The sequence below is a fragment of the Sinohyriopsis cumingii genome, chromosome 10 (genome assembly GCF_028554795.1).
Source record: "Sinohyriopsis cumingii isolate HCF-2022 chromosome 10, ASM2855479v2, whole genome shotgun sequence".
Lineage (NCBI taxonomy): Eukaryota > Metazoa > Mollusca > Bivalvia > Unionida > Unionidae > Sinohyriopsis > Sinohyriopsis cumingii.
Window position 1 is genome coordinate 32,321,263 of NC_142970.1, and position 23,292 is coordinate 32,344,554.

Here is a 23,292-nt window from a genome sequence, read left to right on the forward strand (position 1 = left end):
AAATAGTCGTGTCGTATACCTAGTGTAATACTTGAATTATATTGTACCTGATGTAATGTCTTAATTATATCGTACCTGATGTAATGTCTTAATTATATCGTACCTTATGTAATGTCTTAATTATATCGTACCTGATGTAATGTCTTAATTATATCGTACCTGATGTAATGTCTTAATTATATCGTACCTGATGTAATGTCTTAATTATATCGTACCTGATGTAATGTCTTAATTATATCGTACCTGATGTAATGTCTTAATTATATCGTACCTGATGTAATGCCTTAATTATAGCGTACCTGATGTAATGCCTTAATTATAGTTTACCTGGTGTAATGCCTGAATATTAGCTTACAATATGTAATGCTAGAATTATAGCATACCTAGTGTGGTATTTGAATTATATAAATAATTGCACTTACTCTCACTTTGGAGATTTTGCTTGCAATATTCACTTGCACCTTTGGACAATTCGTTCACTTGTACTTTGGACATCACGTTTATTCGGTTATGAAAGAGAATGAATCCGTATTATTAAGTTGCATTTTCTGCGTACATTGTGATACTGTCTTCCAAAAACCATAGTATAATTTGGATAACATTGGTTTCATTTTTAGTGCCACTTTAAAAATTAGGAAACTTATATAAGCTGAATCAAGAAATAATATTCATATTGTTGATCAGATACCGTTACTACTACGTATCATGATTTATTTTCTTGCGCAGTCTGTATGATTCTATGTAAAGTTTGACTTTGGCGTTTTCGATAGTTTTTAATAAAACAGCATTTAGACCTTTCATTTCACATTGTATTGTATAACGCCATTGCGTTATTATATGCGTCCTTCGATTGTATATAGTATTTACGAATTGTAGTGTAGATGTAAGAAGCAAATGACCTTCTGAATAAAGTGAAGCAAGTTCGTAAAAAACTCAAAGTATTCAATTTTATGCCATAACTGCTTCTTTTTGGCACCATACATTTTTTCCTAGAGCAGATAGGGTATTGCAAAACTCATATGGGACCCCGGGTGGCCGAGTAGTCTAAGATGCTCCTCTTTACCGATCACTACCATATCACCTCCGTTAGCGTGGGGTCGAGTCTTGGGCATGCCAGTAGCTTCCCGTGGTCGGCGGATCTTAACGAGGTTTTCTCGGGTTTTTCCATTATCAGTTATAATGGCCGCCTTGAGTATACCCTATTTTGCGATCAGAAATGACGTTAAACCCCAAGAACAATGACAACTCAAGTTATGTAGTGACTTGTCATAATGAAAATGCATGCAGATTAAGTCATCTATTTCTGCGTAGTCTGCTGTGTATGTGTGTGCGTTCTTGCAGTAAGATCTCCGATTAAGAAGACATACTTGCGTGAAGTGCACATATATATTTCTTACTGGAACGTATTTATTTTAATTCGTCAGCAACATGAAATTATGATGCGTTTTGGAAGGCGTCTGGGTAGAGACATAAACCGAACAAAGGATTAGGTCGTCATCAATTAGGAAAATTGATTTTTGAAGTTTTATCCAGAATATATAATCTGTTTCAATTCTGATTTAAGTAACATAGGGTGAGAGCATGTTCCTAACATAATACATGTACCGCCAGTTTTGGGGAATTTACGTGTGCTTTCCAGGTTGAGGAAAACGTCAACGTTATGCAAATTAATAATGTCATATGTCTCAAATTTACTTTTATTTTCATATGAAATGTCAACCGTTTTAATAAACTATTGAAGTTCTGGGTAAGTAAATATCTGTGTTAGGCCTCATCCGCTTATGGATCCTCATTTGAACCGCTTAAGTAATGTAATATCTACGTTTGTTTGAAGTACTGAAAATAGTTTCCTTCGTAGTATTTTTAAGGATGAGTTGACACATTAAATTCACAATCTGCACAGTCTTGGGCAGTGCTTACAACTGAAGTGGCATAGGTGATAGGTCAGGAGGTTTGTCGATGGCATGACTGGGCTGAATTGTACCTGCTGGTAGGTCAACGCATTTTTCCGTGTATTGGACATCGGCAACGCTGAGCCATATAGAACATGTCTCTGCCTATAAACTGAATGAACACAAAGTCATATGGAACATATATATGCCTGTAACCCGAAAGAACATAGACTATTCCAAATGAAGCATATATCGGCCTGTATCCTGAATGAACACAAACTAAGCCACATGGATCATGTCCTTTCCTGGAACCTGAACGAAAAAGGACTAAGCCATAAAGAGGATGTCTATGATTTTAACCGGAATTAACATAGACTGAACCATATGGATCATGTCTATATCTGTAAAGTGAATGGAGATTGGCTAAGACATATAGAACACGTATTTGACTGTAACTTGAATGAACATATATTGAGCCATATGGAGGATGTATGTGTGTGTAACATGAATGAACATACAATTAACTATAGGGAACATGCATATGCCTGTAACCCGATCATAAGCTACTCCAAATGTATGCAGTATTTGCATATATCTGCTATAAGAAAGAGATCAGCATACTGTAATGTGCGTCCGTTGTAGTGCGTTATAGCAAAGTAAAGCACAAATGGTATTTTGTGCTGGAATACTTGGTGTAAAGTACATTGCCTAACGAAACACCGTGGTAACCGATCTGGACTGTCCTGATGGCAGGACTTAAACTCTCACGAAACACCGTGGTAACCAAACTGGACTGTCCTGATGGCAGGACTTAAACTCTCACCATACTGATCATTGCTCTGGCATTCTAACCATGAAATCATTGTATATCCTGCCTCCGTTAGTTTGGCATACTAGCCATGGACCCACTGTATATCTTGTTTCCATTAGTCTGTCATCATAACCGTGGAACCACTGTATCTCCTGCTTCCATTATTGTGGCATTCTAATCATGGAGACAATGTATATCCTGCCTCAATAGTTTGGAGTTCCAGCCATGGACCCACTGTATCGCCTGCTTCCATTAGTCTGGCATTCTAACCATGGAACCACTGCACCTCCTGCCTCCATTAGTTTGGAGTTCTAGCCATGGTCCCACCGTATCGCCTGGGTCCATTAGTTTGGCATCTTAACCAAGGAACCACTGTATCTCCTGCTTCCATTAGTCTGGCATTCTAACCATGGTGGCTGTGTATATCCTGCTTCCATTAGTTTGGCATTGTAACCATGGACATACTGCATCTCTTATATATATATATATTGGATTACTGTATTGATGGGCAAACTAGAGTGATAGGATCCAGTATGTATGTATCCATGTGTATGTACCTTGGATTGCGGTGTTGATGGACAAGCTGGAGTGATGTTATCAAGCATGTCTGTGTCCATGTGTATGCACCTAGGATTACTGTATTGATGGAGTGATGTTATAAAGTATGTCCGTCCATGCGTATGTACCTTGGATTGCTGTACTGATGGACAAGCTGGAGTGATATGATCCAGTATGTGTGTATCCATGTGTATATTCCTTGGATTACTGTATTGATGGACAAGCTGGAGTGATATGATCCAGTATGTGTGTATCCATGTGTATATTCCTTGGATTACTATATTGATGGAGTTATGCAATCCAGTATGCCTGTGTCCATGTGTATATTCCTTGGATTACTGTATTGATGGACACTCTGGAGTGATGTTATCCCATAAATAAAATAATTTTTACATTTTATATAATCTTATCATGATTAGTTTTTACATGTTTCTTAAGGGCCCTGGGTGGCTGAGTGGTCTTTGCATGGTAATTGCCAGATCACTAACATCTCACCTTTGTCTTGGCTCATAAATATGGGCATGTGAGAAAGCTTGCTAGCAGCTTCTTGTGTATTTATGGTTCTTGCAAGGTTTGAATTCTATCAAAATCATCCTGAGTCAGTTATGCTGGAGTTTTTCATCAGTAAGATAATTGATTGCTATTACTTCAGCACTAAATAGTCTGTCATGTGCAGTTTAGCCTTTATACACCAACCAATCAGAATATCAAACTCATTTATCTCAGATTTAAATGTTTACATCACATCACGAAACATATTCCATGTTTAAAATCAGATACATAAATATACATTGTTGAATATATTTTTGGTATACCTAGTATCCCCTGTCATATTCCCAGTATAAAGTTATATAATGATATTGTGTCATATTTAGGAGTAGCATATATAAGACAGGCCGAATATGTAGGATCACAAAATTTGTTTTCAGGCTGTGGTATAGAGTTGGGCGATTGGGTTTGGTGGTTTTGAAGAGGGGCATATAACCATGAGAGTTAGCTAGCTTATCTTGGCTTTTCATGTTGAATGGATCATAAGTTTAAACAAACATTTTTTGTCTTTCATGTTGGTATATACATCTCCAGAAAATTATTTTAATAAATAAATATGAATTATATATATATGCATACATTACGATAAATCTCCAGCATGTAATAACAGTCCAACTTTTGATGGAACCTTTGACAAGTATTTTTCTAAACCCTGTAATGTGTCTATTTATTAATGGTTATTTATGCTTTGTAAAACATTACAGGCCTGGTTTGGAAGTGTTACAAACCTTTATATGTATTTGAAATGTCCAGTGGATCAGATTAATCACATTTTTACACGGAGAGGTTGTCACTGTTGTGGAGATGGAACTTCACAACTTCCAAAGGCTGGGCAATCCACTTGCATATGTAATTGAGAAAGGTTGAATTTCCATGTAGATTTTGTGTGATTATGCATCTTTTATTGTGGAAGGGATGTATCCAGTTCTTAGACTGAGCAGTGACTTGCATTTTAAGTTTTTTGAAGGAAGTGAACATTTATTCTAAGATATGGCTTGTGTGCAGTCCTATTTTTTTGGAACATTTTTAACCAACATTTGTACTGTTAATCAGTCTAATTTACATTTTGTTATCTAACTACCCTTTTGTATATATCATTTATACCCCTCATTGCTATGGAACCTTCATGTTTTATCATCTTATCATTGGTGTTTGCTTGTGTTTTCTTTAATCGCTCATCGGTACTATATATTTTTGACGAACTATAAAATAAACAACACCAACACGAAGAATGTGTGACCGGTTTCGCTTTATTGCTTCATCAGACTGAATTCAAAATGAATTCAATATCATTGCTTGCATCATTAAATTTATTATGTTTCTAAGTGATCAATGATAAATAATATGATATAAACAAAATAATGTCATAGCTTACATTTTTAATCTAATTGTCTTATTTTTTGATGAACAATTGACATGGAGATATGCATATACAGCAAAGATTAATGATATCTTAATACATACAAACATATAAAACTGGATCTTAAATATACATATATAATTTCGAAAGCATATTTTGAATCAAGATTTTTCTTTGTTTTGTGTTAGTTTTTATTTATTTTGTTATATACCTAATCCAGAATAGATTTCTAGGTCATACTCACTTCCCTTCATGAATGATCCAGTTGGCTGGAATCCTTGTCTTTTCCCCTTTTAAATCAATAACTAACATTTCGCCCAAAGGTCTGTTCAGTTTTATTACTTTTGTCCTCATGATGTGGTGTTTGTGGTATTTAATTTGTTGTACATTCTTTACTCATTTGTTCTTGCAGGGGATTTGATTTTCTAAATCAAATCTTGTCTTAGGCGTTTCCATATTGAGATATAATACCTATAAGTAAAACAAATGTACGTGTGTGTGTTGCACAGTGTTGATGCATGCGTGTTTTTTAATATTTAAATTTATTCTATTTTATTATATTTTCCTTTATTTTTTATTTTTAAGCTTGATATTCTGAGATGAATTGAAATGATTCTTTGCATGGACATGAATGAAAACATGGTTGAAAACTTACACCTTTCAGGCTTGATATCATGAAATGGACTGAAAATATTTTTGTTGAACTTGATGGAAAACTTGTTACAGTGACGTTTTCTATCTTGGGTTTTTATGGATTTAAATGTACTCTCATGCAATGGGACTGAAAACATGATCAGTACTGTTATATCTTTTGAGGTACAGGTCTTAAGAAAGATTTAAAGCGTTTATTGTAGTAACGATTGAAAACATGGCAGTACATGTATGGAATAATATCTATATTTGGTGATTTAAACAAATAGATTAAGATTGCTCAGTTCATGAGTCGGATTGTAAAATCGTCACATACAAATTGAGTAATGGGACCAAAAGTGTTATGGCATGGACATAATTGAAACACGTCGGTAGTAAAATTATGGTGGTAATAAAACTTAAGCCATTAAGCACACCTACCTCTTAAATATATATATATATATATATATATATATATATATATATATATATATATATATATATATAACTGTCCTTCCTCTGACTTGAGTTACATTTCTTTGGTTGAACTTAAGTACAAATTGCTTTCCATATCTACTCATTTCCATTGTTTTTCTCAGTTTTGATTTTAAAAAATATATCTGGGTAGCCTTTACAGTGTTTTGGTGTTCTATTTAGATGGAGCACCCCTGTTGATGTACCTGCCTCAGTCATTTAGATTCCTCTAAAAGGTTGCATGAATTAGGTTTCTTCATTTTGATATGGCTGAGCTACAAATTGTTTTCCTAATTTACTCATTCTATTCTGCTACATTGATTTTATATATATATATATATATATATATATATATATATATATATATATATATATATATATATATCCTTCTTGTATCCATGCTTTAATTTGGTGGTTTGTCTTTACTTGTCCAAAACTCTGTGTTAAGACAATTGTATAGTTGCGTTCTTTGTCTTCTATAATTCACATTGGATTATAACACGCAGTTTATTAAACTTTATCATCCTGCTGGTTCTAACACATATGACATGTTAGTTCCATTTCTCAGTACTTTCCCTATAAATCAGATTTCCTACCCTCCCCATGCATAATATAGGCTTATTAGTAGTTTTGCTTGCATGCAAGCAGTATTTTATTTGGATAAGATTTTCCATACCAGTTTCAGAATGTGATTTAAGTCTTGAGATTCTACTGTTTGCTTTGTTTTCTGCAAAATCTGTTGTTTCGATGTATTGAAATATATTTCCATATTTTTCTATTTCCCACATTTTAGATCCCAATTCTGTTCTATTCTAGTTGTTTCTACAAAAAGTGCTTTCTAACAACCGAAGATTGGTTCTAGGGTGTTATTTGCTCTTTTTTTGGGTAAATTCCAGGGAATATTGATAGCTTTATTGCAGACCAATGTGGAAGAATGTCTATCCATGGATAATGCATTCCTTTCAAAGATTTTGCTATCCTATAAATTTATTAGTGGAGATCCAAGTTAAATCCAGTGCTGAAGACATTGACGTGCCTATGCTGGTCCCTGTAGTGATTATGTGCCTATGCTGGTCCATGTAGTGATAATGTGTCTATGCTTTTCCATGTAGTGATGATGTGCCTATGCTGGTCCATGTAGTGATGATGGTCCATGTGGTGATGATGTGTCAACAGTCTTTTGTTCGATGACAATAAAACAATCCGACTCCTTATTTGAAATTTCACTAAAAATTCAAGTCTATATTTTCAAGAAGCGGCCTCGAGTGGTCTAAAGCGCTCTTCGTTACGGATCACTGCCATCTCACCTCTGTCTGCGTGGGTTCGAGTCTTGGATTCCGCTAATGTGGATATGTGAGAAATCTTACCAGTAGCTTCTTGTGGGCTAGTGGTTCTTTCCGGTGTTTTTCCGGTTTCTTCCTCCACATAAATACTGGCCGCTATTTATAGTCTGTCGTGTGCTGAAAAATGACATTATTGCTGCGAAATATGACCTCTAAAACACAAAGATATAAGGCAAAATAGAAAAATTTAGAACGATGTCATACACCTACAAGGTTACATTAAATGGTTTACGTCAATGGTTGCTATTTCTTTGTTATTAAATGTTAGTATAAGAGATATGTGTGTAAGCGAAAGCTAACACGCATGCACGCACACACACACACACACACACACATACAAGTGTTACTGCCTTGGGTGACAGTAGAACAGGCAGTACTTTAGTCTGGAGTGTTTTGAGAGATGGACAGATGGACTTAACATTACCGTGGAGAGAGAAAGAAACACAAAATGGTAAAGAAAAAACAAACGTAGGACACCATTTTTGGTACCGTTATTCTTGCGGTATTATAGGACAAAGATTACTGAGATAACCATACATTTTATGTGAAATAGGTTCCTCGTTTTCATTCATTCATCAACTTCATAAAAAATGTGATATTTATTGTTGACTGACTGCGTAACAGTTTCCTGTATATCTCTGATTCAAGATATGTGCTGTGTTTCACGGCACACGTTACCAACAATGTTGCAAGGTTTTCACAAATCAAAGGGCGGAGAATAAAAAAAAAAAACAGCACCATAACGCTCCTTGTTCTATCGACAGTCTAAACTGGGAGAAAATAGGTCGAATATTGTTAAATATTTTCTGAACGTGTGTTTTGGTTTTAAAATTTAGAGTTAACCATGGGCAGGGTTATACAGTGCAATGTCACTCGCGTCATTTTTGAACATTGTTACATTTATTCCGAACGTGTGTTTTGGTTTCAAATTCAGAGTTAACCATATGCAGAGTTATACAGTGCAATGTCACTCGCGTCATTCTTGGAAAAAGCCTTGTTTGTTTCCTTTCTTGAAAAACGGTAGATCGAATGTTAGGTTTTTTTCCGTGACACATTGCAGTGCCAAAATAAAGAGAAAAGCTTCGATACCTAAATTGTACAAGCTCATCCTCTCAAGATTTTATTCCATCCAGCGATTTACTAATTTACAATTTGTAAGGCTGTAAGTGTTTCCAAAAAATAAATAAAATTACATGACAAACGGAACAGTTTACAGAAATAGGGTGACTACTGATCACAATTTAGGAGAAATATCTTCACACGGGAACAGATACCATTAAGATTTCAATCATAACTACTATGAGAGAGAGAGAGAGAGAGAGAGAGAGAGAGAGAGAGTTATTCCTGCTGTAGAACATATCAAGGCACTTACGTTTGTTTTGTTTTTTTTGCAGTATATTTTCCTGAAGAAAGATTCAAAGAAACACTCATTCCACTCAGATAATCACAGTCATAGAAAAATTCACCATTATTAAATATTACCAGAGTGAACTGAAGAATATGGAAACTAAAGAATTCCTCCTTTTTTGATAACGTGGATGTAAAGTTCTCACAGAATAGTTCATCCAAAATATGCTGTGATGTATTTGACTATAAAACTGACACAATTATGTTGGATCGCCCAGGGTACGATTGTTCTTGTGTTAGTTTTCCTTTTTTTAAATTATTTTATAAATCATCTAGCAGTGAGACATGACCTATCTCGACACTGTGTGAAGAGCTACTTAAGTCAATTCGTAGCGAACGCGGTCAGAAAATAAGTCTAGCCAATGAAATCGTTTGTTCGAAGTTAGTGTGGCAAAATAATGCCTACGCTCTTGCATTGTTACCATTGCAGTCCAAAGTGACTGGAGTGTAAACTTGCAATCCTGTGTTGTTTATTGTACCATTTCTTCTTACCACACCAACAACTGAAAGGTCACTACTGGTTCACGTTCTGAAACTTTCTATTTCTTTTTATCTCAAACATTTTGACATACACACTCACATCGGTAGAGTCAGAAGTGTTACAGTACTGAGTGGCATGTTTTTTTTTATTGTTTTTTTTTTTTTTGTTTTATGTTTTTAAATTGTGACTCTGGGGTTTTTATGAAGTAAATAAACCAAAGTTCAGTGAACCTCAAGGATGATGACCCAAGCTGTCTGTCTATTGATGCGTGTATTTACTTAAGACGAAATATGACCTCTAAAACGCAAAGATATACGGCAAGCATGATTAGAATGAACACATCGGCAGCTAACTGTAATAACAAAGAGGGTGTTTTCCTTCTCGTCCGTGTAACTTCGAGTTTCAATCATCTTTCAAGACAAACTTGTATCCTTTTTTAGGGCTTGAAATAAAAAACTGCACAAACTTAATCACTTTGCTCTAGATATTTCCTTTTTCAGCAACAGACTATACAGCATACATACTGTTACAACAATAGAAAGCCTTAAATCGTCTAGCAAAAAAGTAATCTCCACTTTCACACATTTGCAAATTGAGTACTGTTTCGTTTCTAGAATTTTGGTTAGCTCATATGTTCTTATTCTACAACCAAGAGACACTTACGTTTTATGCCAGGTCTATTCTGATCCAATGAGAGTGAAATGAATAGTGGAAGGCAAGTCACACACCCTTTATATATACGCTGGTTTGTCATGTATATAAAATGCCCCATGGTGTTTAAACTTTAGTCATTTGACATTTTGCTATCAAGATGAAACGATCGCATCCATTCGTGAAGGAAGGAGAAGAAGACAGTAAGAGACAGAAACGTGTTATATCGCTTCGTACCATCGCTGAAGTATTGGCACAAGTTCTTGCCAGTGATTTTGAAGGTGACATGAGTGAACCAGAATCCAGACCCAGAGAGTCTACACCTAGCCAAAGTTCACCAGTAAACCATGAAAAGTACTATCACATTCGAAAGGCGGAAAACGTTCCTCTAGAAAATTTAGAACCAAGGCTTACATCTACACGGTGAGGTTTAAAGATTTAAAGTCAGACGTACCATTGGAGAAAGCAAAAATGTTCATCCCCGAGGTGTGGGATTCTTTGATCACCACACTAATGCGAGAATATCAACCCAAATAATACGATCACTGGAGACTTTCCATACAACACGACGGCTTGAAATCCCGTTTGGATCGAGGTTAGCAGCCCTGCAGAATTGACCGCTTACAAAGTCATGGACAAGATTCAACACGTGCAACAATCCAATGACCAGTTTGATATCGCTGTTGGAAAAGCAACACTGCTCAGGACCCACGTCTCTCTTCCTCAAGGGACCGGACAAGGCAAAAAGGTCTTATTGGTGAACGGCCTTCGCAGCATTAAGCTTAGCCTCGTCCAAATTAACAATTCTCAAGACCAGATGTGTTTAGCGAGAGCTATCGTGGTGGGACGAACCCATGCCAAAAAAAACGACCCGGCAGAATGGAAAAGAGCCTGAGATAACATTCGAAAATCGAACCGAGCCAAACGACGAAATAAAGCAGAACTCCTCTTACAAACTTGCAAGATACCCTAGCTCCAAGCTACATCTGGAAAGTGCAGCCTCAACAAGTTGTTCCTAGGCCAAGATTTTAAAGATGGAAAATACAGTCACGTCTATCATCACCATGAACATTTCGATGTCATTACCGCCATCACCGCATTCCTGGGATACATTTATTATTGTGAAAAATGTGACTATGGCTATAACAATCGACAGCAACACGAACATTGTGGATCGAAATGCTCAGGATGTTTCGCCTCTCAACCCTGTCTGGACGAAGGACAAGAACGTGTACATTGTTCAGCTTGTCAGTGCACGTTTGTCAGCCCTACCTGTTACGAACAACATCTCAAGACACAAGGTTCACAGGAAAAAAGTGCTTGCAACTCCAGAGATTGTGACCTACGTGTGGACGAGGCATACGTACCAATAGTGCCAAGGCACAAGTATGTCGAGGAGTGACAAAATGTCACATTTGTCACCAAATCGTTGACTTCGAACACCAATGCTACATGCAAAAATACCAACCATAACAAGAGAAAGATGATGATCACAAGAAGAAAGACAATTTCATCTTTTTCGATTTTGAATGCATGCAAGAGACCGGCATTCACATTCCTAATTTCTGCGTGGCTCATCGAACATCTGAGAAGTGCATTCTAGAACCTATTTTTAGATATTGCGCTCATTGCAGCAAGATTCCTGGAGGACGTGAACAAATCTTTCGGGGACCAAACACGCTAGCCGATTTCGCTCAATGGGTCTTAGGCCCCATCGACAAGACATGGGGCAAAGAGAACATCGAACGTTACTGAGATTGTCATCGCCATGCCACGGTAATAGCACACAATTTCTCAGGATACGATGGACAGTTTCTTCTCAGATACTATACGGAACAAGACACTGAACGTCTTAAAGTGACCTTGAACAGAGCCAAAATCATTTCCATGCAAGTGGGACAAGTACAGTTTAAAGATTCGATAAGCTATTTGGCCATGCCTTTGAGTCGAATGCCTAAAACGTTTGTAATGACAGAAATGGCTAAAGGGTACTTTCCACACTTTTTCAATACCGAAGTCAATCAATACGCTGTTCTACCCCATTTGCCTGAGGTTCAAGACTACGACCCCGACAACATGCGTACCTAACAACGAGAAGCTTTCTACGCTTGGTACCAGGCTCATGACTCAGACCCTTTCGACTTTCAGGAAGAAATGCTAGAGTATTGTCGTTCCCACATGGTTATTTTACGGCGTTGCTGTTGAAAATTTCTAGATCTGTTCATGGAACACGGACGGGTCGATCCTTTGAAAGAATCACCATTGCTAAAGCGTGTTTCTTAGTGTACCTCAATGATTCATGCCTGATCACACCGGACAGTTAGAGACCAACACTAGTCACGGTATTTCGTACGACGATTATGCAGGAGGCTATGCTTTGTGGGCTTTTGTATTCACTCCCGACCAAGGCAGCGACGAGGAACATTTCCATCCATTAAAATCCGATCAGATTCGGGTATTCGTGTGGAACTTCAGCTGGCAAATACACTACCTCCAGAAAACAGAGTGAACGTCATCTTGTATGCAGAATTTGACAATACGATAGAAATCAGCAGTTTGAGTGAAGTGATTATAGACTATTAGAAGCCATGGAAGACTGTTCTCCCTCTTTACCTAGTGGAGAATCTTTTTTGACATGGAAGGTGAGGAGACCGTGGAAGGAGAATCCCAAGACAAAGACAAAAAGGACATCGTGATAAAGTCGAGATGATCAGAACAAGAACAGCAATTGGTCTCTTGTTGTGCTACATACCTTGCCGAAACAATTACAGTATGGATGAAGAAGAAAAATTGAACGAATATCTGGACAAAGCTTGGAGTCTCATGTTTGGAGAAGAAGTGTTACGTCGGTGGTATAAAGATTTGCGTGAACATTCATGTCCTCCATTCACGACTGAAAAGATTTATTACATCGAAGCCCTCTTGGATAAGAGTGGGAAGACAAAACGTAGAAACGGTTACTTGTCAGACAAACTCAAAGAGAAAGTCCGGATCGAATTGATCACTTATTATCACCAAAAGAACATTTAGTGACTTATTTTGGTCGTCATTCTTTTCAAAACGATGACAAAGTAGATCGGTGGTTTTGTGGCCATTATACTTATATTTTGTCTTTTAGATAGGAAACGTAGTGTACATCAATAAATCAATGACTTGCAACAGTGGAAATATCAATTTTATTCACCATGTTGTCAATCTTGTCCAAAATAGAGTGCTAGTTGAAAAAATGTTTGTTATTGAATTGCATTTTTATGGTTAAAAAATTTGTGAATTGTTAGTTGTAAGTTATTTTGAATAAAAATGTTCTGTTTTGAAAAAAAAAAATGAGTTTGTGGTTTGTTTTGCTATGGGTATCATGAAGCATGCTCTTTGACTTCTCTCTATCCCTCACATAGCACTATTTGAACGTTCCAAATCGAAACCGTGTATGGATGTTTTCCTTCGCGTCCGCGCTTCAAGTATTTATAAGAAGTACTCGTCAGTATGGCTATCCATTGTCGACGAGACATCAGTGAAGAATGAGTAGCAGAATAAGCAAACTGTTGGAAGTACAGATGCACCTGGAATACGCTAGGCGCCTCCTGAATGAGCTGGCAGTGAAAACCATTGTAGAAGAAGGAATAATGAAAGAGGAGGAGTAGAGAAGAAAGAAAGAAGAGAGGAACCAGGTTGCACCCTAGGATGAGACCTAGATAAGGACAGCATCCTAGACTACGGGATAGAAGAAGAAGAAGAAGAAGAAGAAGAAGAAGAAGAAGAAGAAGAAGAAGAAGAAGAAGAAGAAAAAGAAGAAGAAGAAGAAGAAGAAGAAGAAGAAGACATAGGGGAGTTTTCATTATCCCAGAAACTGAAGATTTGGGTAATGAGACTACACATCAAGCCTCTGCACTCCCAACCAGAATTGGGAAGGGGATTGGAGCAGACGATGCGTGTGCGATGCCTGACCTGGGAGATGACAGCATTAGCCATGTGCCTCTGAAGGTCTAAATAACAGCCCTTTTCAGGGCTAACCAAAGCTATAGAAAAGAGATACTATTCCATTTGCCAGTGGGTGTGAATGTGGGGTAGTGTGATTATAAACATTTACTTTTTTTACTAATGTAATTATGTGTGTATCTGTGTGTGATTGTATGAGCTCAGGTACGCTTGTGTGGATAGTAGATTTTTGGGGGGTTTGTAAGCGCTCACGTACGTTTGTGTAGATAGTAGAGTGCATGGTTGTTTAAACCTTCCCTTGTGTGTGGATGCTAGATTTTGGGTTTGATTATGCTTCTTCGCGTGTGTGGATAGTAGATGAGTGCTTATGTTTTTAGCTTATCCAGGGTGTGGATAGTAGAATTTGGGGCTTGATTTGGCTTCATCGCGTGTGGATAGTATATTTAGTGGTTAGTTATTGTAAGATGGGATGAATGGATAGTAAATTGTGGGCTTGAGTTTGCTCTTTCGCGTGTGTGGATAGTATAAATTGGGGTTTTTGGATACCAAAGTAAGAGCTTGGTTTGTTCCATCACGTGTGTTGATAGTAGATTGTGGTTATGTTTTTAGCTTCTCCCGTGTGTGGATAGTAGAGTTTGGGATTTGATTTGGCTTTTTTGGCGTGTGTGGATAGTATAGTTTGTGTTTAATTTGGCTTTTCCGAGTGTGTGGATATTATAGTTTGGGTTTAATTTGGCTTTTCCGCGCGTGTAGGTAGTAGATGAGTGTTTAGTTTTGGCCTTTCGCGTGTATGGATATTAGATGATAGGTGAAGTGAATGTAAGGGTTATTCATTGGCCTAGAGAATACTTGACTTTTCTTGCCTCCACAATTTTTGTATGTGTTGTATCAGTGTTTGTCTATTGTTTGTGTTATATCAATCTCCCATGTTCAATTCTACTTATCCCTAGACAGTCCCATCCATCTTCAATTCCCATTATCCCCCAAGTGCAGGTCCTGTATTTCCCATGTTAAATTCACACTGTCCTCCAAGTGCTGGTCCTGCATTTCCCTTGTTAAATTCTCCTTGAGGCTATAGTGACTATGATGTTAGTAACGTTATGGCCTCAAAGGGAAACTAACTTTATTTTCCCCATGTTAAATTTCCACTGAGGCTATAACTGATATGATTGTTTTCCCATATAAAGTCCCATTGTCCCTCTATCGAATACCATTCACTACTCCTGTCATTGGTTATGACAATCAAAGATGTGTAAACTTTGTACATGTTAGCTAATCAACGTTCACTTTACAGAGCGGTAATGTATGCATCGATGCAGCACAAGGATTTCAAGGTGTGGATTATACACATGCACATGTCACTGGGAAGTAAACAAGTGTTATCGACATCACAAGCATCAGTGGGGTTGAAGAGTTATTTGCAGTTTGATAGACATATGTTGGGGAAATTTCGAACCGAGACTTATTATATAGATAATAAGCATCTGTAAGTAAGGTGGTTATAAGGATGCAAATTTATTTCGATCTATGAAGAGCGCATTATCTTTGGGCCAGCGAACAATTAGTTAGATGTATAGGGACAGGTGCTTGTTAAATCGTTCTACTGTAATGATTTATAATGTCTGTGTCGGGAGAGGAAGTGATTCTGAATTAAGTCTTCGTTTACTTAGCCATTAAACCACTAGAAAAGGAGTTTTTCCAGATCTGTTGATTGGAATTCTATAAGTCATGCTGACTACAATTTTTGTGCCATGTTATAATAGGTGGTAAATAAGTTAATCCTGATTGGTTACGCTAAATAAGGGGCTTGGTTCCCACACAAAAATCATTGGGGTTTAGTTGCACTCATTGAAAGAAATCTAGCCAATCTGCAATTTTCCTGCAAGAGTGAAAATATAAGGGACTCCGAGGCTGAATTTGGAAATAATTATCCCATAAAACATTGATCAAAGGAACCGGATGTCTAAAAGTCAACGGACACAGTTTTGGCGTTGGAACTAAACAAAGTTTGAAAGCACAAGGTATTTGCATCAGTTTGATGTAGTTCGTTGATGCAAATATAATGATCGCCTTGAATTTATTTGTTTATATTTGAATGACTGTATTCGTTTATATTCGTAGATCAATATTCTTGATATGGGTATAAATGTGTTGAGTTCAGATATCTGAATTCGTACAATGATCTTCTTTATATAAATTGACGAATTGTTTGAATCTGTCGTCTTGTTTGTGTAGGAATTGGGTATACTAAGATTTCATACATTACTTTAGTCGATATGAGTTACGAGAATCCGTTAAATTCACCGATCTTAGATGATTTTGTCTATTCTAAAGACTTGAATGTGGGTTTTCGCTGAAAATGACATAGTTATACAATATAATGAACTTCATTCATTTATTTGTGTAATTGAGATGAAAACGGAACCATTATGTCTCGTGTAATGTTAATGGAAATCAGAAATGAAATAGCCGTTAGAAAATACATTAATCTTGTGAAGCTAGGATTGTTTATGATCTGCCATGTTTAGCTTGATCAGACAGACTTTGGTCTGTTTGAATTCCGATAGAACGCTATATGACACGAGAGGGGAGTAATGACCGGTTTGCAGTAGGACAGCTGACAGAATGTTTAGGTTGTCTCTGTTTATTTTGTAATCGATAATAGCTCCACGAACATATCCACGGATGTATGCACTGAATTATTACGGACGTATCCACTGAAGTACATACTTATGTATCCACCTACCCACACAAGGTTTGTAATCCTAAAAAAGACAAGACAGTAGGGAGGTCGGAAAAGGGAAAAAAGGTGAAGTACCTGGAGGAACCACCATAGTGAAGTCGGAGAGGACCGAAATAAGCAGGTTATGAAGTTGTACATGGCAATAACTTCGATCACTCACTCGATTATATGATGTACTAATTGTGTCATTTAAAACAGATCGGCTATTAATATAAATATATTTGTGTTTGAAATTCGGTGAAAGATTTATTCCAAAAAGAGGTGTACCTTCCTGATGCAATGTATTATCGCAGTTAATTATGCAGTTGATTAAAATTTTGTTTTCCATCTACGGGAGCTTGTGTCATTCTGTTCTGTATATTTGCTCAGATCTCTATGTATGCCATCTATAGGTTTCACACTTCATTTAATATTTACTTGATACCGAGGGCGATTACCCTCTAGATCACGATAGCGAAATAAAGCAGACACCAGGTAAGAAGGCATAACTTTATAATACCCCACCACCAGTAGCAACCGCTACAGTGGTAAACAAAGCATGGATTGGTGTGCATTCCAATCAATCAGCAAATCTGAAACGACCTTGCAGTTGGTGGCCTCGTGAGTTGATTACAAATTATGTGATTGAAATAACAGAAATTCATACAGTAATTGGAAATAACGTCTGCAATGACAACCGTATTGAATACACAGATTGAATCTTTGACTGTTTGAGCAGGTAATTTATATGACAGTCATGCACTGTTGTACAAAAGAGGCAAATGAAAAATGAGCATTTCTATTTATCAGTGGTCATCGCAAGTCCCAACTGTTATACCACCACTACAAACACGGCTGACACTGCAATCGAGCTTATCGGAGGACACGTAGAGTGTAACAGTATATCAGTTGCATTAACATTAAATTGGAGAACATATATTTTATATGACAACTGCCTACTCGGTACGTGTATAACATGAGGTTGTAAAAGTCACATTTCTTCACGCGTATTTTTTACAACGTGATAATGTGATAACATGTTTTGTACTGTGATGGGGAAAAAAAGCCCCACGTATTCAATATTTTTTGAACTCACCTTTACCTAGTGCTGATATTCGTATGATTATTATAAGACTTCTTATAACATAAACTACCTTTATGCATTATACCCCAGGGTTTTTAAAAGCCATATTTCCAGATCAATATGTTTCTGTTTAAAATGATCAATCTCATAAAAGTGAAAAGCAGCCCTCACCATAAAGTAGTACATTGGTTATATTCGATGAGTATCGATAAATGATACCTTGAATTTAACACCAGTCTTCATGTAAAGATCATATATCTATTCACAGATTTCTCATGAACGTTCATACCATTCTTTTGAAACTTAGTTATGTCATTGCTGCGCATAAGGAACTAACATGAGGTAACCTAGGTGAAGGTTAAAAGTACATATGTAGGCAAAACAATTACAAACAAAATTTAGAGTTATGTCCCTTTTATTTAGTGTGGCTACAATAGTAATTTGTGTTATTATGATTGTCATTATGAGGACAGTTGTTGGCACATAGTATTATCTTTGAGATGAGGCAGATCTGGACCATGAAGTATTTATGGTACTTTCACACATGATTCATTAGAAAATCACGCTCACTGTAGACATGAATAAAGGTCAGTCATTTTTTGTTCATCCAGCACTAATTTGACACTGAAATATTTGTATTCACTGTCCACAAATTTATTTCCAAGACACCCCAAAACAGAAAAAGTTACATTACACTGGACAACAAATTTTTACAAAAGTCATGTTACTGAAATAAAATTAGTCAATTCTTATCAATTTTTATGTGCTGAACACGAATATGACAGTCAAATTGCAAAATTGGCTCTAGTTTTTTTGTAATCTGCAAGAAATTAATGTTTACATAACGAAATGCATTCCAATAGTAAAAGGTCAACTGTAATAGCCTACCTATAAAAAATCAAGTCATTGACTACATCTTAGATTTCTTCGCCTGTCTCTTGTACAGCTGTTCGGGAGCATCTCTGAGGAGTGTCCAGCAGTAGTCAGCCAGCATTGTAGTGGACCATTTTCCCTGGTATCTTTGTTCCATTGTTGCGATATCTTGATGAAAACGTTCGCCGTGTTCATCACTAACAATACCACAGTTGCTAGGAAAGAAATCCAAATGGGAATGAAGGAAGTGAATCTTTAGAGACATATTGCAGCCAAGTTTCTTATACTTCATCAACATGTCTTCTACTAGTTCCTTATAGTTTTCTGCCCTAACATTTCCGAGGAAGTTTGTAGAAACTAGGCGAAAAGCATTCCATGCTTGTTTCGCGTCACCTTCCAGCAAGTTGTTGAACCGGTCATCTTTGAAAAGCTCTCGAATCTGAGGACCCACAAAAACTCCCTCTTTAATCTTTGCTTCGCTGAGTCGAGGGAATTTTTCATGCAGGTATCGGAATGCTGGCAAAGTCCGGTCAATGGCTTTCACGAAGTTCTTCATCAAACCTAGTTTGATGTGAAGGGGTGGTAGCAAGATTTTCTGAGCCTCAACCAGAGCTGGGTGTTGGATATTCTTCTCTCCAATGGCTACATTCTGCCTGTGAGTCCATTCCTTCCTCATGTAGTGCATTTCCCTTGCTCGGCTATCCCACTCGCATAAGAAACACATGTATTTTGTATATCCTTGCTGCAGTCCCATTAAAAGGGCAACTACCTTCAAATCACCACAGAGGTGCCAGCTGTACTTGTTATACTCAATGGAATTCAGTAGCTGCCTTAAGTTATCGTATGTCTCTTTCATGTGGACAGCATACGCTACTGGAATAGATGGAAGAATGTTTCCATTGTGCAAAAGCACAGCCTTGAGACTCAGTTTCGAAGAGTCCACAAATAGTCTCCATTCTTGTGGGTCATGAGTGATTTTTAAAGCATTCATGAGGCCCTCAATATCGGAACAGAATATCAGATTACTTTACTTTCTGAAGAAAGGCTCCAATTGCTGGTGGCGCTTTCGATATGCAGTAATTGTGACATCTTCTTCTAGAAGATTCCATTGTTGGAGTCTTGATCCTAGCAATTCTGCCTTGTTCTTTGATAAGTCCAAATCACGAATCAGGTCATTTAGTTCTTCCTGTGTTATTCTGTGTGGGGTTGATGATGCACCACAGTGAAAATCTGGATCACTGCATGCTGATGGACCAGGAGAAGAACAGGTCGACTCACCTTTGTCTTCGTCAGATGAATCAAGAGAATATTCTGCTGGAGGTTCTGGAATAGGAAGTCCCTCACCATGTGGAACTGGTCTCAATGCAGACGGAATGTTTGGGTAGACTATTCTCGACTTCTTTCGCTTCGTTATTCCGCCGGAAAGAGGAGGAACCAAGCAGAAGTAACAGTCATTTAGGTGGTTGCTTGGCTCTCTCCACACCATTGGGACTGCAAACGGCATTGATGACCTTTTGCAATTCAACCACTGTGAAAGCTGTGTTGTACATGTAGCACAGCATATATGCGGAGCCCAAGGCTTGTCTTGGTCACCAACCTTGCATCCGAAGTAAAGATGATATGCCTTCTTCACTTGAGAATTGATACTTTTCTTCTGGTTGGCAAATGTCACTTCCCCACAAATATAGCAAAAATTGTCCGCGGTATTAACACACTTTCGAGGCATTACTGTTCTTTATTGTACGTAAATGGGTAAAATAATAAGTTTTATGTAACAGTAGCTTGAACTGTCTCGCACAACGTCTAAAATATTTTAAATGCTGAACCTATCTGATTGGGCTTTATATAGTACACTGCTTACGTCAGCTTCAGCAGCCGCCTGGCATTAGTATAATAGGCCTACACATGTATAGTACACTGCTGACGTCAACTTACTTCAGCAGCCGCATGGCATTAGTATTGCATTGCATCAGAAAATGATGCAATCAACTGTGGATGATGTGAGCATGATGGTATTATGCAATGTTAAATCATTATTCCGGATGTTGCTGCAGTCCTACTGGAGAAATTTACACAGTGAAACATAGAAAATGAGGTATATGAATATCTTCAAAACGAGAGCCAATACAAATTTTTCACGGTTATATTCGTGTTCGGCACACCAAAATACTACAGATTAGGGCCTTTTCAAGTCAGTAATGATTTCACTGTTGACCAGTGTTATTTACTGTATTTTAACATGCATGTCAGATTTCATCATCAGTGATAGAACTGGACAGCAAATGTTATTATCATGCAACTTGATTAGATGTCAAGTTGGAGGGTGAGTTGCTAATGTAGGCAGGGGGAGGAGGGAGGGGGACTTCCCCCAATGGGGATACGGTTTTTTTGTTAAAGTAGCTGGACATAAAGTGAAAGTAGGTGAATGAATCAGTTGGCTCCAGGCTGATAAGGAAAACACTGACCAACATCTTACTTATGAGAGTTTATCAACTACATAAATTGAGTAAAGCTCAAGTTCCCTCTGGTCGTTATTTTCAACTACATAAAATTACACAACATTTCTTTGACACTAAATTGAAAGGCTAGGAGGGGAGTTCCACTGCTGTTCAGAAGATGGCCATACTATTACCACAACTTTCATTGCCTGTGTATAATATAATAAGCAAATACTTATTGTTATATTAAAAGAATAGAAAGAAGTAGAAGAACAACAGTACTGATATGGAACTATTACTTAATAAGAAAAATAACAGTCTGAACAACAAGAACAATACTGATAAGAAACTAACACTTAATAACAATAACAACAAAAATATTGATAAGGAACTATACTTAATAAGATCAATACAATTAAGAACAACACCAACAGTATTGATAAAGAACAAACAACAACAATAACAACAGTATTGATAAGGAATTAACACTCAGTAACAATAATAACAATATTGATAAGGAACTAACATATAGTAACAACAATAATGGTAGGAACAACCCCATTGCTGTTAATTACAGGAAGATGAATGGTGATGATGATGATAGTGAATAGGCATTAGTACTACACTGTACTCTTTTAAATATTCAGTTTGATCCATGTAATTTGTGCAGTAATATATAAGGGACCTATCCATTACAACACATGATTGCTTTATGTTGTGATAATAATAATTATTATTAGTGAGGTTTTAGTTGTTCTACACAGTATGAATCTGTTTAGTTTCTAGATGTCCTTGTTAATTAGTCAATATGATGTACTCGTTATTCACTCCGTATACAAACGCCCATGCATACAGATGTTTAAGGGTATGAATAGGCAATATACAAACACGTGTTTAAACAGTTCAGTTAAAGTTGAAGGGTATGAATAAGCAATGCAAAAACACATATGCATACAGAGAGTTCGAATGTTTAAGAGTATGAACTGGTGTAAAATACAATCACACGTACAAACAGCTGCATTCATTCCCACCCAGAAATAGAAATGATTCTCACTTACTTTACACTAAACTACAAACGTCATGAGATGGATGTCTTTTCCAAAAGCTTGATAAGCTTTCAATATTCATTAGCAATATTTGTTTTTCTCTTTAAACATTGGGCAATAAATATAAAAAAGGTAGAACAAATAGATTACAAGACATAGAAGAGGCATGTCTGCCTTATTAGGTAATATTGTGGAACAGTCTAGACTTAGAATAGTAATCAGTGGGTTTGCAAAATATCCCCTTTAGCAAGGTGGCTTTGATGCAATGAGCCCTAACTGGTCTATGCGAGAGATGAAGTCTAGAAGGAGTGCAAAACTTGGAAAGGGAACTTAATCTATAATTCTGAGTAAAATGAGTACACGTACCTGGTCAAAATGTGTGTGATAATACGGTATGGGCGTGCATTGGTTTTGTGTTGCTCATTGATGAGAAATGTTTCTTAGGAGGTTGTTAATTTTAGTTTCCGGCCTAGTGGTTAGAGCATCTGCCTCATATGTGGGAGGTCACTGGTTCGAACCATGGCCGAGCCATATCAAAGACTTATAAACAATTGTACTAACAGCTACCTCGCTAGGTGCTCAGTATTAAGAGGTTAGTGTTAGAACTGGATGGCCTGGTGTCAGGATAATGTGACTGGGTGGGACATGATGCTACATGTCTGCAGCATGATGCCCCAGTCCTAGAAATCACTATAAAATGTCATGCTGCAGACATCATAGCAATATGACTGACAATGTTTTAAAGCTACTTTAACAATCCAAATCACACACACACACACACACATTTTAGTTTATGTGGCATCAAAGTAGAAAAATCTTTTGTTGTTTATAATTAAACTTATATAAATGGTTTCTACACCATGCTCTACCAAAATCATGTTTCTAATAATTTTGCAATTAACTTTATTGCTACATAGAAACCAGGATTAAAATGTATTTTTGACCACAACAAAAGCTAATATGCCCTTTGTGAAACAGTCTTATTAGAATATTTCTTAGAAACATGTTTTACCAAGTTCCTTTTTGTTGTTGGTGTC

The 23,292-nt window shown here is 37.0% G+C and overlaps 1 protein-coding gene across 1 annotated transcript in view; it reads left to right on the forward strand.

The window, feature by feature from the left end:
* The window catches only part of LOC149789845 (uncharacterized), a 244,281-nt gene that overhangs the window by 161,738 nt on the left and 59,251 nt on the right, over nt 1-23,292 (forward strand). The window lies entirely within an intron of this gene.